The sequence below is a fragment of the Mobula birostris genome, chromosome 16 (assembly GCF_030028105.1).
Source record: "Mobula birostris isolate sMobBir1 chromosome 16, sMobBir1.hap1, whole genome shotgun sequence".
Lineage (NCBI taxonomy): Eukaryota > Metazoa > Chordata > Chondrichthyes > Myliobatiformes > Myliobatidae > Mobula > Mobula birostris.
Window position 1 is genome coordinate 38,175,557 of NC_092385.1, and position 27,566 is coordinate 38,203,122.

Here is a 27,566-nt window from a genome sequence, read left to right on the forward strand (position 1 = left end):
CTGGATCAAGTTGCCCAAGGAGATCGTGGAGGCAGATACATTTTAAATGCATTTGGGCAGGTAGTTAAACAGGAAAGGCTAAAACAGCTACAGGTGACATACACGTACTTCAATAATAAATTTATTTTGAACAATTTTGTATATCATAAACTCCAGAAAAACCCATGAAACAATGTAAATTGCACAAGATAAAATTAGTATAAGATATGTCCACTCACTAAATAAATCTCTTTAAAAAAATTGGTGAAATTGGTCATAAGGAGGGTGAGGACACTGTGGTAACTTCACCTCTCAGATTTACACGCAAATCCATGTTACACTGATTGCGTGAAGATGGAATGAAGATCTTTAGCTGGCTGCAAGAAACAGCCATCTTAATAAACATCAAAAGAAGATAGAAGCTGCCTGATTGCTTGAGTATTTCCGACAATTCTGTTTTTAACTCCATGAAATAAATTTGGGCTCCCTTAGCTTTTCTTCTGATTATTCATGGCATACAGTACAAACATTACCACTATTCATCAATGATATAGAGAAAAGAAATTATTCACAATGACAGGTGATGTCATTATGAGAAACCCCAACATTTAAGAGGCATTTAGGCTGATACATGCAAGCATGGAATGGATGGACACAAGGCATGTGCAGTTAATGGCATTAGATTGGCATTATAGTTGGCAGAGATATAATTGGCCAAAGGGCCTATTGTCATAGAACAGACAGCCATTTCCTAAAGTTTCATGCTAATTTTAAGTGGTTTTGATTTGAATCCAATCAGAGAAAATTACTGCTCTGAAAATGGTTTGATGTCATGGTAGAAAGCAAAAGGTGAAGTTCCTCCCCGAGACTTGTTTGGTGAATTGGGCGGCAAACTTGTCATTTTTTTTAGCATCTGTCTGTTTTGCAAGGCTGAGTTGCTAGCTCAATCTCAGCCCAGCACAGATGAAAGGAATGCAAGGAGCCGGCTGGCCGGATTTGAACCCAGGACCATTTGCCCCACTATACCATCGGCCAAACAGGCGATGTCATTATGAGAAACCCCAAAATAGAAGATTCACTTATGACAATACCAACAAGTCACAAAGTGCAACTGAAAATTTATAAAGGAAAAATAGACATTTATTTATTATTTACTTATTGTGTATTCCTTGTATGTATATTAATTGTGGTCAATGAGGAAAATAGTTGCTGGTAAGATTAGCATGATTTGAGACCAAAATGCTTATATTAAATTTATTATATTTAAATGGTCTTACTTCTTGGAATTCATTTAAACCCGCATTATGGTATACTTGAGAGAATGCAAATGGCTTTATAGGTTGGCCGTAGTAACTGCCATCCTAAATTCAATTACATTCAACCAGGATTTAAATAGGTTCTCCCTTTTATATGAATTATTAAAAGAACATATTAATTGTTGCTCTGGAAGATGCAAAGCTAAAATTAAAATCATAATTTGCTTTTAATAATTATTGTTAAGATTATACCATTGCTCAAAAATTACACTGCAGGTTTAATCCACAAACTTCTCTAAATAAAGGTAGATGTTTTAAATGATTTATTGTTCATTTACAATTTCCATTTTCTAATTTTATCAGTGGAAATCATATAGGTACAAATATAATTTATGGTATAATCATAATCTCCAAACTTTGATATCTCTGTACTGCAGACTTAGTACATATTTGGACTATGATGTTCTGTCTTCACTTAAGAGTCCCTTTTGAGTGGAAAAAAGTCCATCTTACCATTGAACACTCTAACAAGTTTTTTCAAATCTACTCTTGAAAGTATCCTGACTGGTCGCATCATGGTCTGGTACAGCAACTCGAATGCACAGAAACAGGATAAGTGGTGAAGAGTAGCGGACTCTACCCGATACATCAACAGCACACCCCTCACCACCACTGGCAGTATCTACCGGAGGCATTGATTCAAGAAGGCAGTATCAATCATTAAAGATCCCCACCACCCAGGCCGTGCCATCATTTTGCAGTTACCATTGGGCAAAAGATACAGAAACCTGCTGTCCTACACCAGTAGGTTCAGGAAAAACAACTTCCCTTCAACCATTCAGTTCTTGAACCAACCAGCAAAACAGCAAAATTCTAATCACTGCAGTTCAGTAACACTATGGATACTTTAACCACTTTGCACTAAAGTGGACATTTTTTGTTCTATTTGTGTTTTCTGTGGAAAAATTGTGTACAAGTTATGTTTAATTTATGTTTATCTTGTGAACATTGCTCAAATGATGTTATGTGCCTCTGATGCTGCTACAATGTTTTTCTTTGCACCTGTGCACACCTACTTATGGATATGACAATAAATGACTTTGACCAACTCAAATTTAATTTTACTTTAATTAAAATGGTCAATTTCAAACTCGAAGGCCATATGGATCAGCAACATTATCTATATTGCTATAGTATCTTTATAACTCTGCCTCGCATTTTTATCAGATTAATTACTCATTAACAAGAGTTCCAGGGAGAATTTCTGGACCCTCAGAAACATCAAACCCAAGAGATCATGTTGCCTGATGTAGAAAAGCAGAAACAGACACAAACCAAACCCTACTGTGTTATTTCAATACAACAGTATCATACACTCATTCAGCCAAAGGTCTCCAACTATTGTCCAAGTAAATTTTCAACACTTGAAAATCTGCCTGAATGGTGCCAAAATAACCTCTCACTCAATGTCAGCAAGTCCAAGGAACTGATTATTGACTTCAGGAGGAGGAAACTGGAGGTCCATGTGCTAATGCTGATCAGGAGATCAGAGGTAAAGATGGTCAGCAACTTTAAATTCCTTGATGTTATCATTTCAGAGAACCTGTCCTGGGTTCGGCACATTAATGTCATAATGAAGAAAGCACAGCAGCGCCTCTACTCCTGAGAAGTTTGCGAAGAAGCATGACATCTAAAACTTTGCCAAACTTCTATAGATTTGTAGAGGAGTGTATATTGACTGGTGGCATCACGGCCTGGTATGGAAACACCAATGCCGTTGAACGGAAAATCCTACATAAGTTCATGGATACGGATATGCATTGTCACAGGAAAGCAGCATCAATCCTCAAGGACTTCTAGCACCCAGCTCATGCTCTCTTCTCAGTGGTGCCATCTGAAAAAAGGGACAGGAACCTCAGGCCCCACACTTCCAGGCTCAGGAATAGTTATTACCCTTCAATCAGAGGAGATAACTTCATTCAACTTCACTTGTCCCATCACTGAACTATTCCCAAGATCTATGGACTCACTTTCAATGTCTCTTCATCTGATATTTTTGGTATTTATTGCTTATTTATTGATTTTTTCTTTTGTGTTTGCACAGTTTGTTGACTTTTGCACACCGGTTGTTTGTCCGTCCTGTTGGGTGCGGTCTTCATTGATTCTATTGTGTTTCTTGGACTTGCTGTGTATGCACACAAGAAAATAATTCTCAGGATTGTATATGGTGATAATAAACTTATTTTGAACTTTACACCTTTTGCTATTTTTCTGAGGTATTAACTGATATATCCAGCAAGTGAGTTACAACTGATGCTTTCACATTCAAACTTATTTCAATTACTAATCATATCACTGTTTAGCTCTGGCAAGTAAAAAATTATACCATAGTGGTGTGTGGTATGGCAGTATTTCTTTCTAATGCGACTGGTCTTTGAGTTTCTCAGCAGAGTTCCTAAAACCAGGCAAATAACAACCAAGTTCTGGTTGTTTCTCTTTTACCTGTTCACTAATGAGTCCGCTATAGTTCTGTAAGAGTTTGCCTGCCTAATAATATATTTGCTAAACTAAAGAAAAACAAAAGGGGCTAAATGTTTATATAAAAGCAGCCATGCAGGACTTCTTCCAGACAATAACAAGCACTTTACTCAGAGCACTCAAGCACAATTCTGCATTACAGATGCAAACTTCAAAGAGTGCAGCATCATAGCAACTACAACAGATATATTCAAATGATAATGCCTCACAATTGTAGTCCATTGTGCCACAAAAATTAAATCGAGCTGTGGAAGTTGTCTAATGGGTTAACAATTTTTACTAATGAGTTTACATTTTAAAATAGTGAATTTTTGTTTCATTTAAAGGCTTGGGGAAGGCCTGGACAACACTTCTTAAAAATTGCAAAAATAATAAATGGCTATGATGTGGAGATTACTTCATTGTCATCATCTTTTTTTTAAAAAGTGGAGATCATACAATAGAGTTTTTAATGTGATTCCTAGAATTTACCAAGATGAGAGAACCAAAATGTTGACTCTAAATTGGTAATATATGGTGCCATCTTCAGGGAATGCCAGGTGTCACTACGTAAGTGGCTATTTAACAAACTGCTGAACAGCTGGCACCAAAAAAAAAGTTAATCTATATAGGCTGTTTACAAGTACTGTAAACAGAGAGCAAGTTTTACTCTTAAGTGATTGCTCAGTGACAGAAGAGCCACCAAGCAGAACATTGAAAGATTCAGATATAGAAAATTGTCTATGATGTATTGCCGAATCCAAAAAGCTCAAAAAACACATTACAACATCAAAATGAACACAATTCCAATGATTCAAGCACTTAGTAAGGGGCCTCCAAGAAAGGAAGCGTGATGCATTCCAGTAGCCAGTGAATGCATTCCAACAGCATTATACTGTACATTTTCATGGCACTTCACACCCTCACATTGAAGATCCTCTGCCTGTGCTTCAAACCTCATTTTTTTTAGTTTGCATGAGGTTTCCATTTTATTATGATACTGACTGAAATGAGTTGAATTGAATTGACTTTATTTCTTACATCCTTCACATACATAAGGAGTAAAAATCTTTATGTTACGTCTCCGGCTAAATGTGCAATGAGCATTTGTTTAAGCACTGTTTCTGCATTCCAGTTGCCTGGCTGTGCTACATCTTTCATTTTGGCATATATTCTTCTCTCACTCCAGTAACAGAGAATATTTTATTTTTACACAAATGTTAAACAATGAGGAGAACTAACCTGTAACTTTGGGGGGCACAGTAGCTTAGCGGTTGGCAAAACGCTTTACGGTGCCAGCAACCAAGGTCCAATTCCCACCGCTGTCTGTTAGGAGTTTGTACATTACATGTGTTTCCCCTGGGTGCTCCAGGTTCCTCCCACAGTCCAAAGACATAGATTAATTGGTCGGTCATTGTAAATTGTACTACGACTGAGCTAGGGTTAAATTGGGGGTTGCTGGGCAGTGTGGCTTGAAGGGCCATAAGGAACCCTAGGCTGCATCTCAATAAATAAAAATAAAAATAAATATGTTCATTTTTCATAAGAAAACCACTGTGAAAGTCCTTTATGTAGATCACTGCATGCAAGATTTTTGCACCTGTGTATAGTAGAGAAGATAAACTGAACACACAGGAGGTCAGTTGCTGACTCTGGATCGCTCAGAGCTTAGGGATCAAATATGCTTTTTATTTTACCCCTCAGCTTTACACTAATCATAGCTAGTGATCTCAAGCAGTACCAACTATTTGACAAGGGTCACTGCCTGTCAGTCACATTAAAAAAGTTATAACTGCACTTTTTTTTCTTTATTTCACTTTGTATTTACTTTTTTAAAAGTTAATTTACAGGCTTAGAGACATTTAGAAACAGCTGACAAGACTTCTGACAAGACTGTCAGAGCACTTGGGGACAAGGCTGGGACTTCAAGATACCCCACCTGAGGCTCACAAACAGCTCTGCTTTACAGGTTTCCTGCAGCAGCAAGATCACCAGGAGGTTGGTTCCTGTCTAGCCAGAAGAGGTAGGTACAATTACAGGATTTGTATGGCAGGATATACTCAAGCAGTGACAGTCTCAAATAGGATTCACACCTTCGACTTTTTTTAAAATCCTCTACTTAACTCTCTATCCATCTTCTACTATTTCCCTCTTTGTGATTTCATTACTTCCCTTAAAGTGAGATCTCGTGTGTTGTGCAGTACAAAAGGGAAAGAGCCAGGGTTCCCACGTGCAGCAAAAATATGGTGTTCAGCAATTCCCAAACCAAACTTTTCTCTATCACTTGTGTTTTATCCTATGTCCTTGCTTCTTCCACATATTCTTCCATTTTGCCTTCCTACCAACTCTTGCTCTCATTACTCTGCTCGCTCACCTCTTTACTCTTGCTCTCATTACTCTGCTCGCCCAACCAACATTTGAGTCCTCAGAACACCTTCATCATTCTCTCTTCTGCCCCCGAAACAATTGCATTCCTTCAATCCCAGGCTCTTTATCAGGATTTACTTTTTTCCAATATTTACTGCTTTTCAACTTTAGAAAAAAGATTAGTAAAAGAAAATACCTGTAGCACCCTCTTTACTTTCATACATGGATTTCTCTTTTTCACATCCGTTAGAATTACAGTTGGTTCCGGTTAATTGGGACAGCCGCTTACATAGAACATAGAATAGTACAGCACAGTACAGGCCTTTCAGCCCACAATGTTGTGCTGACCCTTAAACCGTGCCTCCCATATAACCCCCCACCTTCAATTCCTCCATATACCTGCCTAGTAGTCTCTTAAACTTCACTAGTGTATCTGCCTCCACCACTGACTCAGGCAGTACATTCCACGCATCAACTACTCTCTAAGTAAAAAACCTTCCTCTAATATCCCCCTTGAACTTCCCACCCCTTACCTTAAAGCCATGTCCTCTTGTATTGAGCAGTGGTGCCCTGGGGAAGAGGCGCTGGCTATCCTCTCTATCTATTCCTCTTATTATCTTGTACACCTCTATCATGTCTCCTCTCATCCTCCTCCTCTCCAGAGAGTAAAGCCCTAGCTCCCTTAATCTCTGATCATAATCCATACTCTTTAAACCAGGCAGCATCCTGGTAAATCTCCTCTGTACCCTTTCCAATGCTTCCACATCCTTCCTATAGTGAGGCGACCACGACTGGACACAGTACTCAAGTGTGGCCTAACCAGAGTTTTATAGAGCTGCATCATTACATCGCGACTCTTAAACTCTATCCCTCAACTTATGAAAGCTAACACCCAATAAGCTTTAACTACCCTACCTGTGAGGCAACTTTCAGGGATCTGCGGACATGTACCCCCAGATCCCTCTGCTCTTCCACACTACCAAGTATCCTGCCATTTACTTTGTACTCTGCCTTGGAGTCTGTTCTTCCAAAGAGTACCACCTCACACTTCTCCGGGTTGAACTCCATCTGCCACTTCTCAGCCCAATTCTGCATCCTATCAATGTCTCTCTGCAATCTTCGACAATCCTCTACACTATCTACAACACCACCAACCTTTGTGTCGTCTGCAAACTTGCCAATCCACCCTTCTACCCCCACATCCAGGTCGTTAATAAAAATCACGAAAAGTAGAGGACCCAGAACAGATCCTTGTGGGACACCACTAGTCACAATCCTCCAATCTGAATGTACTCCCTCCACCACGACCCACTGCCTTCTGCAGGCAAGCCAATTCTGAATCCAGCTGGCCAAACTTCCCTGGATCCCATGCTTTCTGACTTTCAGAATAAGCCTACCGTGTGGAACCTTGTCAAATGCCTTACTAAAATCCTTATAGATCACAAACACTGCACTACCCTCATCTATATGCCTGGTCACCTCCTCAAAGAACTCTATCAGGCTTGTTAGACATGATCTGCCCTTCACAAAGCCATGCTAACTGTCACTGATCAGACCATGATTCTCTAAATGCCCAGAGATCGTATCTCTAAGAATCTTTTCCAACAGCTTTCCCACCACAGACATAAGGCTCACTGGTCTATAATTACCCGGACGATCCCTACTACCTTTTTTTGAACAAGGTGACAGAGCATTCGCCTCCCTCCAATCCTCCGGTACCATTCCCGTGGACAACGAGGACATAAAGATCCTAGCCAGAGGCTCAGCAATCTCTTCCCTCACCTCGTGGAGCAGCCTGGGGAATATTCCGACAGGCCCCGGGGACTTATCCATCCTAATGTATTTTAACAACTCCAACACCTCCTCTCCTTTAGTATCAACATGATCCAGAACATCAACCTCACTCATATTGTCCTCACCATCATCAAGTTCCCTCTCATTGGTGAATACCAAAGAGAAGTATTCATTAAGGACCTCGCTCACTTCCACAGCCTCCAGGCACATCTTCCCGTCTTTATCGCTGATCGGTCCTACCTTCACTCCTGTCATCTGTTTGTTCTGCACATAGTTGAAGAATGCCTTGGGGTTTTCCTTTACCCTACTCGCCAAGGCCTTGTCATGCCGCCTTCTTGCTCTTCTCAGCCCCTTCTTAAGCTCCTTTCTTGCTACCCTATATTCCTCAACAGACCCATCTGTTCCTTGCTTCCTAAACCTCATGTATGCTGCCTTCTTCCACCTGACTAGATTTTCCACCTCACTTGTCACCCATGGTTCCTTCACCCTACCATTCTTTATCTTACTCACCGGGACGAATTTATCCCTAACATCCTGTAAGAGATGCCTAAACATCGACCACATGTCCATAGTACATTTCCCTGCAAAAAGAGTATCCCAATTCACACCCGCAAGTTCTAGCCTTATAGCCTCATAATTTGCCCTTCCCCAATTAAAAATCTTCCTGTCCTCTCTGATTCTATCCTTTTCCATTATAATGCTTAAGGCCAGGGAGTGGTGGTCACTGTCCCCCAGATGCTCACCCACTGAGAGATCTGTGACCTGACCCGGTTCATTACCTAGCACTAGATCTAGTATGGCATTTCCCCTAGTTGGTCTGTCAACATACTGTGACAGGAATCCGTCCTGGACACACTTAATAAACTCTACCCCGTCTAAACCATTGGAACTAATCACGTGCCAATCAATATTAGGGAAGTTAAAGTCACCCATGATAACAGCCCTGTTATTTTTGCACCTTTCCAAAATCTGCCTCCCAATCTGCTCTTCGGTATCTCTGCTGCTACCAGGGGGCCTATAGAATACTCCCAATAGAGTAACTGCTCCCTTCCTGTTCCTGACTTCTACCCATACTGACTCAAAAGAGGATACTGCTACATTACCCACCCTTTCTGTAGCTGTAATAGTATCCCTGACCAGTAATGCCACCCCTCCTCCCCCTTTCCCCCCCTCTATCTCTTTTAAAGCACTGAAGTCCAGGAATATTGAGAATCTATTCTTGCCCTGGTGCCAGCCAAGTCTCTGTAATGGCCACTACATCATAATTCCATGCATGTATCCAAGATCTCAGTTCATCACCTTTGTTCCTGATGCTTCCTGCATTGAAGTACACGCACTTTAGCCCTTCTACCTTACTACCTTTACACCCTTTATTCTGCTTCTCTTTCCTCAAAGCCTCTCTATATGTTAGATCTGGCTTTACTCCATGCACTCCTTCCACTGCTCTATCGCTCCAGGTCCTATCCCCCTTGCAAATTAGTTTAAACCCTCTCGAACCATGCTAGCAAACCTACCTGCAAGGATATTGCTCCCTCTCAGGTTCAGGTGCAACCCATCCAATCTGTACAGGTCCCACCTTCCCCAGAAGAGATCCCAATGATCTAAAAATCTAAAACCCTGCCCCCTGCACCAACTCCTCAGCCATGCATTCAACTGCCATTTCCTCTAATTCTTACCATCATCATCACGAGCACTGGCAGTAATCCTGAGAACGCCACCCTTGAGGTTCTGTTTTTCAGCCTTCTGCCTAGTTCCTGAAACTCACACTTCAGGACATCATCCCTCTTCCTGCCTATGTCGTTGGTACCAACATGTATCACGACTTCTGGTTGCTTTTCCTCTCATACCAGGATGTGATGCACTCGGTCAGAGACATCCCGGACCCTGGCACCCAGGAGGCAACAAACCATACGGGTGTCCTTCTCACATCCACAAAATCTCCTGTCTGCTCCCCTGACTATAGAGTCTCCAATGACGACAGCTCTCCTCTTCTCCGTCCCACCCTTCTGCACCACAGGGTCAGACTCAGTGCTGGAGACCCTGCCACCGTGGCTCACACCTGGTCAGTCGTCCCCGCCAACAGTATCCAGGACAGTATACTTATTAATCAGAGGAATGGCTACAGGGGTGCTCTGCACTACCTGTCTACTCACCTTCGCTTTCTCCTCTCTGACTGTCACCCAACAACCTGCTTCTGGCAACCTAGGTGTGACTACCTCCCTGTAGCTCTCATCTATAACTGCCTCATTCTCCCTTATGAGTCGAAGGTCATCCAGCTGCTGCTCCAGATTCCTTACACGGTCTTCCGTATCGCCCAGCCGCATGCACTTCTGGCAGGTGCGACTCTGCAGGAGAGGAAAGTTCCCCGAAGACTGCCACATCTCACATGAGAGGCACATCATCACCTCAGGAGGCATCGTAAAGCCTAACTGGGACTTACTTGGGATAAGTCAAACTAAAGCTTATTTGGGACAACTCTCAAATAACAAAAACTAATAGAGAAAATTGCCTGGATTCTCTTTTTTTATCTGGGACACTATGCCACTTCATTGGAGCAGGGAAATGTTGCTGAACAGGTTCTAATTACTATCAGTCGTGCACACACATAGCCATTAGCCACTACACCATGCTTAGAGAGAACAGTTTTTAAATAGCATTAGTTGTGTGTGCTTGTGTTGAAAAAAAGTGACTTTTGTCACTGATAGTTGGTGAGAAATAAGCAGTAAGACAATTCAAAACTGTTTTGCTCACTGCTGTTTCCAGCATACAGGCTTAGAGATGCCAGAAGCAGCCGGAAGTGAAAATGAACTGATTTCACTATTTCAACAAGTAGGAACGACAAAGAGTTTGAAATACTGACAATAATCTTGAATATTACTAATAAAAATGAAGATTTGGAGGATGCAATCCTTGACAGCATTGTATGAAGGCAGTTCATTGTCTGACTAGGTGGCTGCGCTGATTTTGTTCATGGTGTACATTGGCTGAATTCCTCCATCGATACAGTATTAGGAACAAATATACATAGTACTACTGGTAGTGTTCTACTTTGTTCTGTATTTCATTTAAACACATAATTTGTGTTTTTTTATACTTGTTTTTAACTATTTCCATGAAACTTTGGCTAATTATGGCAGCTGCTTAATGAGCCAAAGTGTAAAGGTCCCAATGTGTCCCAATTAATCAGAATCCACAATACAATCATTTTTATTTCTTCACTGTCAACATAAAAATGTGAGCAAACAGAATATTTTCTGTTTGAGAAAACAATCATTTTGGGAGAAACCAAGTAAAATTAAAATGAAAAATGACATGCTTTAATTTCCACTTATACCATCTAGGCAGTAAATAAGTGAAGTAATCTTATAAAGTTTTCAACTTAAATATCCACTCCACTAGCATCTCCACTGGTAGCATACTAAAAGAAAAAAGTGGTAGTCAATTTATGCAGTTATAGAAAGGCATAGTACATCATCACTAATGGAGCATTAAAATACTGATTTGCATTCATTTTCTGTGTTGTAATACACCACCACATAACACTGTCCTTTGTGCAATGGGGAAGAATGGGAAAGTTCAGCAGCAGTAAAACTGAAACTATTCTTCATTCTTTTCCAAAAGCCTCTCCATTCAACAAAAAAACACATAGAAACATCACACATGTCAGAATTGTTCCCACCCAAGCCATGTTTAAAAGAATAACTATACAACAAGATACTGAAATTTAAAAGAACATCTAAATGTGGTATCATTACCATGATTGTTCAAATTCAGCAAAATGCTAACTTGATTTCCCCAGATTGAAGTACACAGTATGCAAAATGAGGAAACGGGACTAATTCTAAAGCATGCCACTGAAAGAAATTGCAACAGTGTAATGTTAAAAGAAAAACACAAAACAAACACAAATCGGCTTGGAAATTTTAAGCTCCCTTACTGCAACATTATGATGTAATATGCAATTGCTAAAGCAGTAACTAATGCAGAAATCTAAAATATGCTCACTGACATGAGGACATTTGAACAGATGCTTTATTGCAACATGATATAGTTTCAATGGTAAAGTCACTGAAATAAACCTTACTTCACTAATTTCTGTTAAAAAGGTATATGCTATGCACCAACTTATTGAGGTCAATGTTTTACTTCAGCTACGCTGCATGCTCAACAGCAGCTAACTATTTAAACATAAACAGATTCAGTTGCACACATTCACTTCTATAGACAAATCAGTTCATAAATTGCCTGTTTATCCACATGCAGATGGTACCAACTATCTTCACACAAAAACAAATTAATTTAAATGAAAGAAAACTGACATTCACCAGCATTCTATAAAACAGCCTCCCACAGTTACTACTCTCACCATCTTTACACAGGTGTTCCATGAATATTAGTATAATATAGGAAACCAGTTACAAATAATGAATTCATTTACAGGAAATTTGATTACTGCACCATATGAACTATTTGGGAGTGCAATGAAAACTAATTTTTACAAACCTCATTATCACCAAACAAAATTACAGTTTACTTAACAAAGACAAACATTCTCTATATGTAGTACAAGATAAATGACTAATTTGGTGCCATTCAAATAGTGTATCTCTATCCATTTAGCAGAGCAGCTGAGCCATTTCTTTCTTATAATAGTTCTATTTTCCTTAAGTTTCACAACATCGCAAACATTTGGTATGTGTTTCAGCCACATAGCCAATATCCCTGTCATCGCCAGAGCTGGTCTGCAACTGACTGCCACAAACTATAAAAGTTCCAAGTAATTCTCATCCAAGTTCTTTCACACCCTTTTGTAAATGTCTTATTATCTCCACTGAGTAGGAAGGCTAACCATTCCTGTATAGAAATTTAATCTTGTTATCACATCCAAACGATCCCTGAGATGGTGCTTTTAAGTTTTGTAAGGCATGCTATCATGCCATCCTGCGGAAATGGAAACGTTTGACAGATCAACACTTAATTTTACACACATAGAGTCATAGAGAACTACAGCACAGTTCAAATGCTTTTTATGAAGAATACAATCTCAAAGCATGATATCATAATTTGGCCTCAATGCCCAGAAACCCAGAAATCAATGTCATAACACAACATTTTTGTGTCATATGTATATGCTGGAATATTGTTTAAACCCTATGCCTTGTGCACTGATAGTGCATACCCTAGCTTTTGATATGGCTCTACCATTTGATTAACATCCATTTGAACCCCCACAACACTGAATTCAGCAAAACTGAGGCTAAATCTCCATACATCCAGTGAGGCAGATCAGAACCGAAAAGCTAAAATAAGCTTTAGTGTTGGATTAAGAAGCCCAACCAAAGACTCTACTGTCAAGTCGCTGAGGCAGCCATCTTCCTCAGGATAGGTACTTTAATTTTCCATCATTATTGATCACTGACACCAACTCCTCAATATCTAAAGCACATGAATCACATAATTATTTTCCTTAGCAACTCATCTCCATTATTCTCTTAAAAGACGCTTGCTGATGACCCCATATAACATTCACTAAATCTTCCTCCAAACAACCGAAATGGCCTTCTCCTCCAAACAATTCCACCATTTCCCCCTCACACTGGTCTTCAGCAGCATAATTCTCCTGCAAGCTCACTCTCTGCAAGGACAGGAGGTTACCAAGAAGTGACAACCTAAAATCTCATGTATTATAGAACATCACAGCTCAGGTAGCCTTACACAAAATTGGTGCAAGCCTCTCATACAGCATTTTTCTAACATACTTTTTAATGCACATTACAAGTTCATGCTCAGTAACTTTTGATAGCTCTAAGTAATTCATCTGATGCTCACATTTTTCACTGAAGGACATTTTTTTTTCATTTATTCACTGGCACAAAGGAATAAAATTGGCATTTTGCACGGCAGCACAAAACAGATAGTAACTAAGTGCTATTTTATTTTATGCCCTGTTCAAATTTCTTTAATAGAAAAGAAATTCAAACAACTTTTAATGCAGACTACCAATTCATTATGGCATGCTTTGCACCAATGTCAAAACCAAATTCCAATCTCCCTGTAGTGTCATCAGATTACTTAAAATCAGAATGACTTGAATCATGGACATCTGTCGTTGTAATAGAAGACTATGGCTAGTTATACTAAAAAAAAATTAACCATGCTTTTAAAACTGAATCATCTCGAATATATGAAAATAGTTTCAAGAAACTTGGAAGCACAGATGTCATTTAAACTACTGCAGTGCAAATTTCACATTAGTTACACTGAACTTATAAGCAAAATAGATTTTTAAAATTCCTTTCAAAAGGCAACAAATTATGTCGTGTTCCTTAGGTTTTATTATTCCAATCTTATTAATGTCTGCCCTTCTAATTGTTATCAATGTGGATTTACTATTATATAAATAAAAATTGTGACTTCCATTGCAATAATTATCTATTGTTTTATTTCTATTGGAATATTTCAAAAGCAAATTTGATGCAGGATTGGGATAACCAGTGCAGTAGAATGCCTGTTGGAAGAGTTCCATCATCTCCCATTCCCTCCTGCTGATTAGAGGTGGTAGATGATAGAACCCTCCTCAGTGTCATGAAATTAATTACTAAGGTATTCCATTACTACCGCACAAATGTCATGTTAATTTCAATCATCAGCAATTTAGACAATAGTTTCACATTGGCAGCTGGCCAGCTAAATTGAGGAGAAAAACTGTACCAATTATTGACTTGAACTGGAAAGACGACTCAGGAGAAGAGGAAGCTAATGTTAAATGGTAAAATACATCTACAGATAAGTGCTACAACATATGACAAGAGAAATCTTGAGAATTACAGAAAAGTTTAGAAACCTTAAGTGACAGCTTTACTTAAAGTATGTTTGTTGAATAAATGTAAAAACCCTTTGGAAAGGGTCAAACAGCTTTTAACTTTGATAGATTTAATTTTGTATTAGTGAAACTGCAACTATTTTAATCAGAGTGACTGCTAATCATAAAGAAAAATGTTCATGTGTTCATAAAGGCTGATAAAAATTAGCCTATGTCATCAATTGAAAAAAAAACAAACTTTAGAGAGTGATTGAATTTTTTTTTGTTTTGTCATTTTTAAACCACACTGGAAATAATAAGTGAATTGTGGACAGAAACCCTTGCCTAATATAATACTAAGGCTACGTCCACACTAGACCGGATAATTTTGAAAACACCAGTTTCAAGTAAAATGACAGGCGTCCACACCAAGTGTTTTTCAAAATATCTCTGTTCACATTAGAATGGATAATCGGGCGAATTTTCTCCTACTGGGCATGCGCAAAACACAGAAAACAAGCGAAGAGGAAACGGTATACTTGGTGCGCGTTTGTCCAGTTACAGACTAGAAAAACTTTAAAGGAATTGCTGTTGGCTCTCGCGCAGGAAGACTTAAAACTAAAAAACAACAAATACTGGAGTGTATGGAGGCAACCGACAGGGAGTTCACAGACAGTATGACCCAGCTGATGACGAACATTGAAAAACTGACTAACTCTGGTGCATTAATAAAGCACCTTGTTAAATGTATCAAACATGTCTGCATCAGTGTTATCTTGTATTTCCATACAACGTTACATTAGGCTGTTACACTTCTATTGTCAGAGAAGTACTTGCATAAACAGGTAAACCACTTTCATACAAGCAAGGACAGAAAAAAGGACAAAGTGAGTGTACTTATTTATCCAGTAAGCTATGGGTCAAAGTATTTGGTCAGTACATTTCTAACTCTTCTGGCTTCAGTCTCATTGCCGTCTGTTCTGAAATTGTTAGGTTGTGTGGGGGGTTGCGTTCAAGAAAACAATTAAATGCCGCACTGCCGCCATCTGTTCCGGCACGTCATGACAGCGTTTTTAAATAGTCAAAAAAGGTCACTTTATACAATTTAACTCTCACGCCGTTCACACCGACTGCGCGTTATAACAGCCGTCTGGCAGTACTTACATAGTACCAAGCAGAAGCAGGAAAAGCATTTTTGTTGTGGTGTTGTCATGACAGCGTTTAAAAATCTCTCCGTTTACCCCGTTCTCACTACAACGCGCAACAATCGTTTTCAAGTTTACACACTCTGGAGTGTTTTAGAAAAGCTCCATTTTCGGGGGATGAAAACGCTGTTCTAATGTGGACGGAGGGTCAAAACGAAGAGAAAAAACTTTGTTTTCAAAATTATCCAGCGTAATGTGGACGTAGCCTAAGTCTTATGAGTCAAATGTATCACTCAAAGTGATCTCACACTACCATGTCACTACGATGTCTAAGAGAAACCACCCTGCAATACTTACATGCTACTCAGGTCCTGTTGTGAATCTTAGGACCATTTTGCATCTTTGCCTGGTTAAACTAGTTAGAAATCAGCTACAGCCTTGCAAATTTTAGTCAGAACTGAGTGCAACAATTTAACATTCCTCCTCCCAATGCCATTTCAAAATGTTCTCAGTAAGGTCAGATTTAAAATGACAAAAATTGTGTATATTTATGATGAGTAATTGTGAGTTTGAGTTTTTGAAATGTACTAGGTATTGAGTAGTTAACACTATTTACTATCTTGTACATATAAATAAAACTGCCCACAAATAACAAAACAGATCAATCTTTTCATCAGAAGCACACAAATTTTAAACCTAAATAGCCTTCTCTTAAGAAATCATACACAAAGGCATTGTACTTATAGATTTATTCGTTTTATGTCATATTTTCAATATCATGACATTGTTTTAATTAAAAGGGAGCTAAACACTGAACAGTACAGTAGAGGCATAAGTCCTTCAGCCGATTATATCTGTTCTGACCATGAAAGCAATTTAAACTGCACATCTGCCTGCAGGAAACCTATATTCCTCCATTCCCTGCCTATTCGTGTGTGTTTACATGCTGCTTAAAAGTATTTATCACAAAGATGTGGTGCAGACCGAAAGTTTAAAACTTAAGTTTTGAAATGATTCCCAGTTTAAAAATAGTTGATACTGTTGATGTCAGCATAACTAATAAGCACATCTGCAAAACTGTTTCAGTACAGAGTGAAATTTCTGCAATACTCATTCCTGTTATGAATTCCAAACAATAAAGAGAGTGTTGTGGTGACACAAAGTGCATGCTTTGCTGCTCTGGTGCAATGTCTAGTGGATTCTCCCCACAGGTATTTCTTCGACAATTATTTACTCATTTCAATTAACCCACGGGGATTGGGGGAAAGTCAAATATTTCCCCATAGAAAGGACAACTAAACCATACGATTAGTCATTTCAGGCTTATGAGCTGTCAGTTCTCATCACCATTTTGTTTTGGGAACAGAATATGTTGTAGGGCCATGATTATGGGCAAAAATATATTCTAAGCCAGCAAAATACAGCACTGAAGGCTTCAAAGGAAAATGCCATATGTGGTGTAGTACTGAGTCATGAACAGAATCAGGTTTAATATCACAGGCATGTGTTGTGAAATTTGTCATTGAGGCAGCTGTACAACACAATACATATTAATAGAAAAGACATGAATTACAATAAGTACATATATTAAATAGCTAAGTTGAATAAGTAGTGCAAAAATAAAAATACAAAAGTAGGTAGGTAGTGTTCATGGGTTCAATGTCCATTCAGAAATCAAATGGCAGAGGGGAAGAAGCTGTTCCTGAATTGCTGAGTGTGTGCCTTCAGGCTTCTGTACCTCCTTCCTGATGGTAACAGTGAGAACAAGGCATGACCTGGGTGATGGGGGTTCTTAATGATGGACGCCGCCTTTTTGATAAATAGTGACAAGAGTTTATTTTTTGATTCTCAAGGTGGATTGATCCTTTCCAGACAGCAAATGGATGGAAGTGAGAGTGCACAAGGGAGGTAAAAGAGATGTGGAAAGAGCAGGGAAGATGGAGGCATTAGATCAAATCCATGAAGGTGGCTCCCAAGGCTTGTTGACAATTGTAATATACTGAAGAACATCGTACGTAGAGAATTCAGGAATGGTAATGCTGGAACTCTGGAACAAATTGACTTTGAAAAGAGATATCAAATGTCTTCACAGGTGTAAAGCTGGATAAATCCTAAGGGCCTGACAAAATATTTCCTGTGCTGATATCAGAGTCAAGGGGGGAGTTTTTTGGAAGCCTGATAGAATTTTCAAATCTTTTCTGGACACTGGTGAGGTGGAGAATGACTGGAGAACAGCAAATATGGTACTTTTATTCAAGAAGAGCAGGAAGAACATGCCAAGTAATTGAAGACCACTGAGCCTAACCTGGATAGTATGCAATTTTTTGGAAGAGAATTCTGAGGGATAGGATTAAATAGCATTTGGAAAAGCAGGAATTATATAAGGATAATCAGCACAAAATTGTAAGGGTAGTGCAGTTGATGTGGTCTACATGAACTTCACTAAAACCTTGGACTAAGTCCTAAATTGAAGACAGGTCCAAAAGATAAAAGCGCTAGGGTTCAGGATAATTTGGCTAAGTGGGTCCAAAATTGTCTTGGAAATAAGAGGGAGAGAGTACACTATTTTAGCAATTGAAAGCATGTGACTATTGGTGTACCACAGTGATCTATCCTCTACCCTTAGCTGTTTATTAAATACATTGTCAATCTGTGAATGTACAAGGCACAATAAGCAACTTTGCAGATGATTGAAAATGGTTTTGATGTGTTGGTGAGATGGACAGAATAACATCAGCTGGAATTGAATCCTGAGCTAATGTATTTTAGCAGAACTAATGGCACAGGAATATGCATCCTACAAAGTACTGAGAAACAAAAGAACCTTATTACACTTGTCCAAGGATGCCTGGAACGGGTAGATATGGTGGTTAAGAATTTACTTTTTCATATGGTTTGATTTATTGCTCTTCCAGTTACTTTCTTGAAACTTTGGATTTGATCAGAAAATTTCTCTTTTTTTCTTGCTTTTACTCTCAGTATGAGCTGCCCAGTCTCCTTTTTTTTCTTTTTTTCCTTATTTTTTGTTTTTGTTTATAGAGAATAGTGGGGGGGGGGTTATATATATAAAAATTATAGAAGTTTCTTTATCTTTTTATGAAATGATAAGAGGAGAATTGATTATCTTATTTTTTTATTATATACTATTAGAGTAATACTATGTAAGATCTTGTTTATTTTACCTTTTATATGTATTGTTATCGATATAGATATTTGAGATAATCCTCCTCTTGTTTGTATATATGTACTTTTTTAATAAAAAGATCAATGAAGAAAGAATTTACTTTACAAAACAATATCTTGCTTTCATTAACTGAGAATACAGAGTATGAAGAAGAGAATGGAGGTTATCGTACAATATATTATATCCATTAAGCCAAAGCTGGATATTGTTTGTAGTTTTGGAAAAGATACGATGGCACTAGAGTGGGTTCAGAACAAATTCACCAGACTGTTACCTAGGATAGAGCACTTCCACCATGAGGAGAGGATGTAGGGACACAGTTTGTTTTCCTAGAAGCTGAGGGTGACATGACTGAAATCTAAAAAATGATGAGGGACTTGGTGTAATTAGTGAAAATATTTTCCCCTTGGGTACAGTACCCACGACCAGAGGGCAGAAACATAGCATAAGGGGCAGCAGATTTAGAAGGCTTTTGAGAGAGGATTTTTCAGCCAAAGAATGGTTAAAATCTGAACATACTCCGTGAGGGGGTGGCGGGGACAGTTATTCACTCAACATTTATGAACTATTTAGATGAGCAGTGGGAGTGTCTGGCATAGAAGGCTGGAAAACAAGATTTATAGAGGTAGCATTATGATGGCCAGTATAAACACAGCGGGCTGAAGAGCATGTTTCCACACTATATGTCTCTATATCAGAAGTCATTTACAAGTAGGCCTCCTGGATAAAAAAAATAAATAACAGAACAAGTGACTAACCCTTCAGAAGATCCACCCAATTTGCATCACATTGACCCGATGACATGAGTGTTGCCCAAGCAGCTAAATTAATAACCTCAATTTGTTCTGATGTTAATTTTATTTATTTTATATAGAGATACAGTACAGAACAGGCCCTTCTGGCCCAACGAGCCACACCGCCCAGCAACCCACCTATTTTAACACTAGCCTAACCACAGGACAATTTACAATGACCAATTAACCTCCTAAATGGTATGCCCTTAACCAGCTACAGCTGGATTTCATTTTATATCATACCTGTAACTACACCTATTCTTGGGGATACAAAGACCAATTATCACCAGCCAGATTGCAAACACCATCTTAATCAAAATGAAAGGAGAACTACTTTTAAAATATTCACAAAAAAATCTTCAAGTATGATCACCAGTACTTCAGATAATTAGTATACTTAAATTATAATATATATCAATTGTTGGTTACCAATACCACTTCAAAGACTAAGTCATTATCACCACAAAACAATTAACTGTAAAGACAACATGGAACTTGAGACATTACTGACATTCACATATTTCCCAGATATTATTTTATTGGAAATGAGAGAGTCTGATTGCCATAGAATTAACAAATCAAATATACATCCTTCAAGGGAGTTCCATGAGAATAAGGAACCTAATAATCTACACAGCTTTGATCCCCAAGTTTAAAAAATACAAAGATTTCCAAGTACAATTACAGTAAGATTCAAAAAATAGTAAAGAAAGGGGGACATGGGCTTGTAACTGAAATAAGCAAACCAAAATAAAACTTATTTTCCTGATTTAGCCTCATTCTTTCTTCACAAAAATCATGGTCTTTAGGGCACATTCCTACTGTTAGAATCAAAAGGCTATTTATATTATGACCGTTACCATTTATGTCAATTCATGGAGAAATAACAGTGCAGGGTTAAGCAATATGTACTGCACCCTAAAGCAGCCGAGCTAATAATATCAAGCCGCTCATGAGTGACAGACCAGTTCAAGCAACAGGCAACTGTGCTACTCCATTAAGATGAGCCCTAGGCTGTGTTATTGTATCTCTTCTAGATCATAGCATCTTGCTCAGTTCTAAAGGAACAGTCATAACAGTAACAAATTATCACATTAAACATACAAAAACTTTACTGAACTTGAAATCCGAAACAGATCACATCATTACAAACCTAGTTAAATATGCAATTAATATTTATGTTGTTAGTTACTTTATATCGCTACATAGTTACTGAGATAATAACTAAGATTAAGTGGAATGGTCAATAATAGTAAGTGCAAATGTGTGTGCGTTTATGGCATGTGTGAGTATATTCAGAGTGCACCAGGATGCAGAATTTTGACGGTATTGTTTAATTGTTAATCCCAGTTCCACTGTTTAATATTCTGCTTCTAACAGAAGTGTCATTAAACACCTCAGACTGCTGTTTTAGGTTTCAAACACAGGTGAAATGAACTCAAATTTCTAACAGGAATGCTTCTGAACACTTTCCATTATATTTCGTCCATCTGTGCCCAATGTTTTAGCAGGTTCCTGGCAGATACACTCTCCTGGCCTATGATGGCTTACTTTCAGCACTGGCTTCTTTGCTCCCCAGTCACTGCATGGGGTAGCAGGTCCTTTAGCAATGCACTGTACTGGTCCATACTAGCTTACATTCACCTCTCTCTCTCTTTCCTCTCTGGATAAAGCACGAGATCTTAGAGGCCTTATACTAAACCACTGAATGTAAGTGTTCAGGGGCAGCAAGCAGGTAGGAAGGAGAAAACAAAAGGCCTTCATTGCAAGAGGATTTGAGTACAATGCCAAGGATATCTTAATGCCAAGGATATCTTGCTGCCAAGATATCCTTGGCATTGGTGGAACACCAAATGGAGTTTTGATTAAAGTTTTGAGCATAAGAACGCAAAAAAACAGAGCAGGGCTGCATAAGCCTGCCCCAACTTTCAACATGATCATGCTCATCTGTCCCAGGCCTCAAATTCTCTTTTGCACCAGTTCACCACAATCCTTGATCCCACACAAAAAAAATTGTCTACCTCATTTTGAAATACTGTAGATTCAATGATTTTGCCTGCAGATATCTCAGGGAAACTATATTCTGGAAATTCACTACCCTGCTTATCTAAGTGGAATGTTCTTTCCACAGAGGGAATACAACAACAATAGATATCTGGGATGGCAGGACTGTTCTATATTATTTAGCTATTTTTGAAATTTATAGGTTTTATGTCTTGCTACCACAAAACAACAAATTCCAGCCATATGTCAGTAATAATAAATCCAATTCTGATTTTGAAAAAATTGGGTGAGTTAGGCCCCATTCACAAGAATAAATTGGAATGAGAGGGGATGCTATAAAATTCTAACTAGACTACATATAAGAAAAATGTTCCTGATGGCAGGAGAGTCTGGAGTCTGGAATTAAAACCTCAGGTACTAGATATGCTATTAGAGTTAAAATCATCCATACAATGCTAAATACACCATTCCTCTTGTATTGCACATCCATGGATGCCTTAACTGCTTCAACTGCTCATTCATGGCCATCCTTATGAATGAGCCAAGGTTAATAGTGAATTTTTGGCTGTTAGTTAACTGTGCAGAGTATCAGATAATCTAATCCTGTCGTTATTTGCTATCCACACAAATGTCCATTAGAGCGATGATCAAGAGTGAAGATATTCATAATCTTATAATCAAGATTGAAGACCGACCTTATTCTCATCCTACAATACTAACTCAGTCAATGGATTTTACTTAAACCGAAAACATCAGTCAGTTTTCTTCCTAAGTTCTCATCAAAGAGGAGAAAGTCTGAAAAGTCTTTGATCCATCAAGCAAAGCTAAACCTTCAACTGAGCTGAGATGCAGTTTAACCATGGAGATTGCTGGCTTGTCCTCCTCGAGTGAAGTATAACTATCGGCAACTTTTAAGTGTTAACAGTCACACATTGAAAACGGTGAATTAGTGAAGCCATTTTAATAGTTTAAGGAACTTCCAAAAAAAAAGTTTACATCCCCCACATTTTCTCTCCCTCTATGAATTATCCAGCTTACCTTTTCTCCCCTCTACAGATGACAAATTTCCATTCCATAAAAATCAAAACCTGGGATCCACCTCTTTCGATAATGTTACCATTATAAATGATACAAGCTGTAAATTCTCAGCAGGACACTGAAACAAAACAAAATCACAGGTTATTGATAAGACTCTTAAGTGGGAAATATCTTGAAAAACCACAACTTCCTGATAAATGCAACTAACAAAAAAAAACACACGAAAAGGTCTGAGGTGGGGGAAACACCTAAAACAGACCAGAAGAAATTAACATTTACCATTTACTAGGAACAAGTGAAACATTTATTTCTGATAAAACTAAAACTTAAAATGCAAATAAATATGATGTGGATGCCAAAATTTTTTTTCTTCTTTCATTTCCAAAATGTCATTCTATTCATCATTTATACATGAATTTAAACTTTACGTTTGGACATCTAATCCAGACAGATGAGTGACAATGCAAGAGAAAAGGCATTTTATTCAGATCTCTCACGTCGACCAAACTATAAATAACTGGAGCAACTGTCTGTAATCTGGAATTGTACATCATACTGCAGTATGATTATACTCCCTGATGATGCAGCTCACTGAAAATTAATCCTTTGTGTATTCCCTTGTCTGAATGCAGTAAACATGGACTATTTATCTGTCTCCTCAAGCTGACAATACTGTATCCCATGCTTAATATATAAACAGGTAAAATCTGCAAGGTTCGCTCACCAAAACTTAAATACTCTGCTAAATTAGTGTGCACATTTCTAATGATACTTCCATTATTAGCTATAACTCCTTGATGGACTTTAAGTGCTTCCACAGATTTTTTTTCCTTTTCACATGGAGCGGAATTTGTACTAATTTGTATCCTTACCACCGGTACTTTTTTTATTATTTAGAAATATTTCAAATATATTTTATCTTGTTTATTCAATAAATATGTGTTTTGGGCATTGGCAGAGGGAAGTTTCAATATTGAGGCCACCGGTCCAAGGAAAGGATAAAGTTTCATTGTGATTTTCCACACATTACAGTGAAGTAGAAGTAACAGCTGCAATATGAGGTACATATTTTACCATTGTTTGTTAATAACACATGTTCAGCTGTTCATGGCTTTAACTTTGCTTTGTCTATTCCCCTGCAGTGCATGGGGATCCTGCTGGTATGGCCAGACTGCGAAAACAAGCCTCAAATGACCAAGTGCAACGGCAACTTTCAAAGTAGGAACCAAACCAGACACAACAAACCACAGAACAGCCAACCTAAGTTGTCATAATTTATGTATGTGGAATTCAACTGTTAACACCATCTACTGAAAACTAACTTTCCACTAGTGGCATATTCCTACCAGAACATTTGGTTTTGAAAACTTCTGATAAGACACTACTGATAGCTTATCTATTTCTGCATGAATCCAGCCAATTTCTCCACAGGGTTTATAATTGGCAACTGCTTCCATACAATGAGTAAAAGTACCTCACAAGATCTTTGAATTAATTTAGATCGCTAAGAGCCTAATTCAAGTTATTAAGATCCCAAAATGATTTTAGTTAACATATATTACCATTACTATAAGAATTTCTCCACTCTAAAACAGCCATGCAATAGAAGCAAAATATGAATTCTCAGTGTTTGTATTAATTTTCTGCTCTTATCCAGAAAAGAGATGGGTGGTTTCACATTACTGTTTGATATACATTCTGGTCAGTGCTGGGAAGATGGAACAATGGGTAATAAAACAGAATACAGGGAATATAATTGGAATGATTAAACCAATTTAATTTAAATCTATTTGTTTATGAGCTCATTACAAACTGATGTCTCATCACAGTAGATTTCACACTAATTAAAGACTATGCTACTTACTTTGCAAATTTTACACAAATTAATTGTAATTTTAACATTAAATTCTTAACATATGTTTAAACTACCCTACAATGTAACCTTGATATTGACCTAACCTATACAGAGGTTACATTCAGGCCATATACTTTAATTCCCATGGTGATTTTAATTTCAATGGTGTGTGAATCAGACTAGGGATAAAACAGATAAGATTCAAATTCATCCCACTCCCACCAGGCAAATACAGTTAAAATTTAAACTCTTCTAAAAAAAAATGGAAAATCTGTTATTTGTTTTGAAAATAAAGTCCCTTAATGAAAAATCTTATTTTACTGACAAAAAGCTGCACGTAAAAAGGTTATATTCCTGGTCAAACATCTGCTCCAGACTCCAGCATATCTTACAAGGAAACCTTACCTCCAAGTTCAAAGTATGTATACTGTATACAACTTTGATATTCATCAACATACAGGCAGCACAAAACAAAGAAACCCAATAGAACCCGTTTTTAAAAGAAGACCATCAAACACCCAGTGTGTGAGGAAGAAACAAATTGTGTAAACAATAAAAGCAAGCAAATAACATTCAGAACTTCAATACAAATAACAGGCGTGGTTCATGACCTTATTATCACAGTCTCAGCAAACACACGAGTTGTTTAAAATCTATCATAAATTGGTAAATTTTTAAAAAATGAGGGGCTGGTTATAACGCTAGCCACAAATATAGATGCTAAGGACAGGGTAAGTGGTGTATTACAGAATGAAAACTATTTACCTTGCATCCCCTACATGATAATTGATAACATTTTATTGTAATTTTATCTTAATTTTTGGTTGAGATTGTTCTTTGACGAAGCTTATTTTGTTAATACATAATTCGTAATCATTCAGTTACACATAAATTATCACTACCAAGGAATAGTATTTCAAGCAACAATTACCTCACCACCTAGCTGTGAACCAGCTTATCTACATACATGCTAATAACAAAACATTCATGAAGCAGCAGCAGTAGGAAGATTGACAAGAAGAAAAGCAAATATGTTTATGACTTGGATTGTTATTGAGGAAATTAAATGCCAAGCTGCAGAGCACATACTCCGAAGTTCTAAGATGCTTATAAAATCAAGTTGCCAGTTGTGAAAAGTGACACAATATACAGCATAGGAAGAAGCAGTGGAGTCTCTCTGGTAGAACTTGGTGCTAATACCCAACATTGTCTGGCAATCTATTCAAATACTTTTGTACTTAACTGCCCTGATGCCTCTTGCTTGCTGTTTCTCCAAGTCTGGTATCATGAATAATTATGGATGGTCACAGTTACCCCGGATTGAAATGGTGAAAATGAAAATGAAACCGGAGCACCCGAAAGAAACCCACACTGTCACGAGGAGTGCACATAAACTCCTTACTGACAGCATTAGGAATTATCTGTTGCTTGAACAAAATCCTTCCTTGCATTTGAGATCTACAAACCCCACAGGCTATTCATCCTTAACTGGTGATTTGAGGCCTAGAGTGATACAAGTTAAAAGGGTCACCCTCACTCACTTTGCTGAAATTGGGGGCCAGGCATGTATTTTCTCTAATAGCTGTGCACTCCAACCTATTCTAACCATCCTCACCACTGTTGCTAGTAGAATCCTGACCATCCAGATCATCATACATCTACATCCCAACCACTAGACAACTGCATGTCCTATTTCCCAATTGATGAGGGTAGTGCAGTGGATGTGATCTATATGGATTTTAGTAAGGCATTTGACAAGGTTCCACACAGTAGGTTTATTCAGAAAGTTAGAAGGCATGGGATCCAGGGAAGTTTGGCCAGGTGGATTCAGAATTGGCTTGCCTGCAGAAGGCAGAGGGTGGTGGTGGAGGGAGTACATTCAGACTGGAGGATTATGACTAGTGGTGTCCCACAAGGATCTGTTCTGGGACCTCTACTTTTCGTGATTTTTATTAACGACCTGGATGTGGGGGTAGAAGGGTGGATTGGCAAGTTTGCAGACGACACAAAGGTTGGTGGTGTTGTAGATAGTGTAGAGGATTGTCAAAGATTGCAGAGAGACATTGATAGGAAGCAGAAGTGGGCTGAGAAGTGGCAGATGGAGTCCAACCCGGAGAAGTGTGAGGTGGTACACTTTGGAAGGACAAACTCCAAGGCAGAGTACAAAGTAAATGGCAGGATACTTGGTAGTGTGGAGGAGCAGAGGGATCTGGGGGTACATGTCCACAGATCCATGAAAGTTGCCTCACAGGTAGATAGGGTAGTTAAGAAAGCTTATGGGGTGTTAGCTTTCATAAGTTGAGGGATAGAGTTTAAGAGTCGCGATGTAATGATGCAGCTCTATAAAACTCTGGTCAGGCCACACTTGGAGTATTGTGTCCAGTTCTGGTCACCTCACTATAGGAAGGATGTGGAAGCATTGGAAAGGGTACAGAGGAGATTTACCAGGATGCTGCCTGGTTTAGAAAGTATGCATTATGATCAGAGATTAAGGGAGCTAGGGCTTTACTCTTTGGAGAGAAGGAGGATGAGAGGAGACATGATAGAGGTGTACAAGATAATAAGAGGAATAGATAGAGTGGATAGCCAGCGCCTCTTCCCCAGGGCACCACTGCTCAATACAAGAGGACATGGCTTTAAGGTACGGTGTGGGAAGTTCAAGGGGGTTATTAGAGGAAGGTTTTTTACTCAGAGAGTGGTTGGTGCGTGGAATGCACTGCCTGAGTCAGTGGTGGAGGCAGATACGCTAGTGAAGTTTAAGAGACTACTAGACAGGTATATGGAGGAATTTAAGGTGGGGTTTATATGGAAGGCAAGGTTTGAGGGTTGGC

At 38.4% G+C, this 27,566-nt stretch overlaps 1 protein-coding gene across 6 annotated transcripts in view; it reads right to left on the reverse strand.

Moving 5' to 3' along the window:
* Nucleotides 1–27,566, reverse strand: part of foxp1b (forkhead box P1b) — a 559,907-nt gene that overhangs the window by 478,188 nt on the left and 54,153 nt on the right. For 5 of the 6 annotated variants that reach the window (XM_072280576.1, XM_072280566.1, XM_072280570.1 and 2 more), the window contains one exon: nt 22,881–22,998. The exons of the other annotated variant lie outside the window; for it this stretch is intronic. The gene's annotated coding sequence lies outside the window, so the exon portion shown is untranslated. The remainder of the gene's footprint in view (nt 1–22,880; nt 22,999–27,566) is intronic. 6 annotated transcript variants of the gene reach the window in all.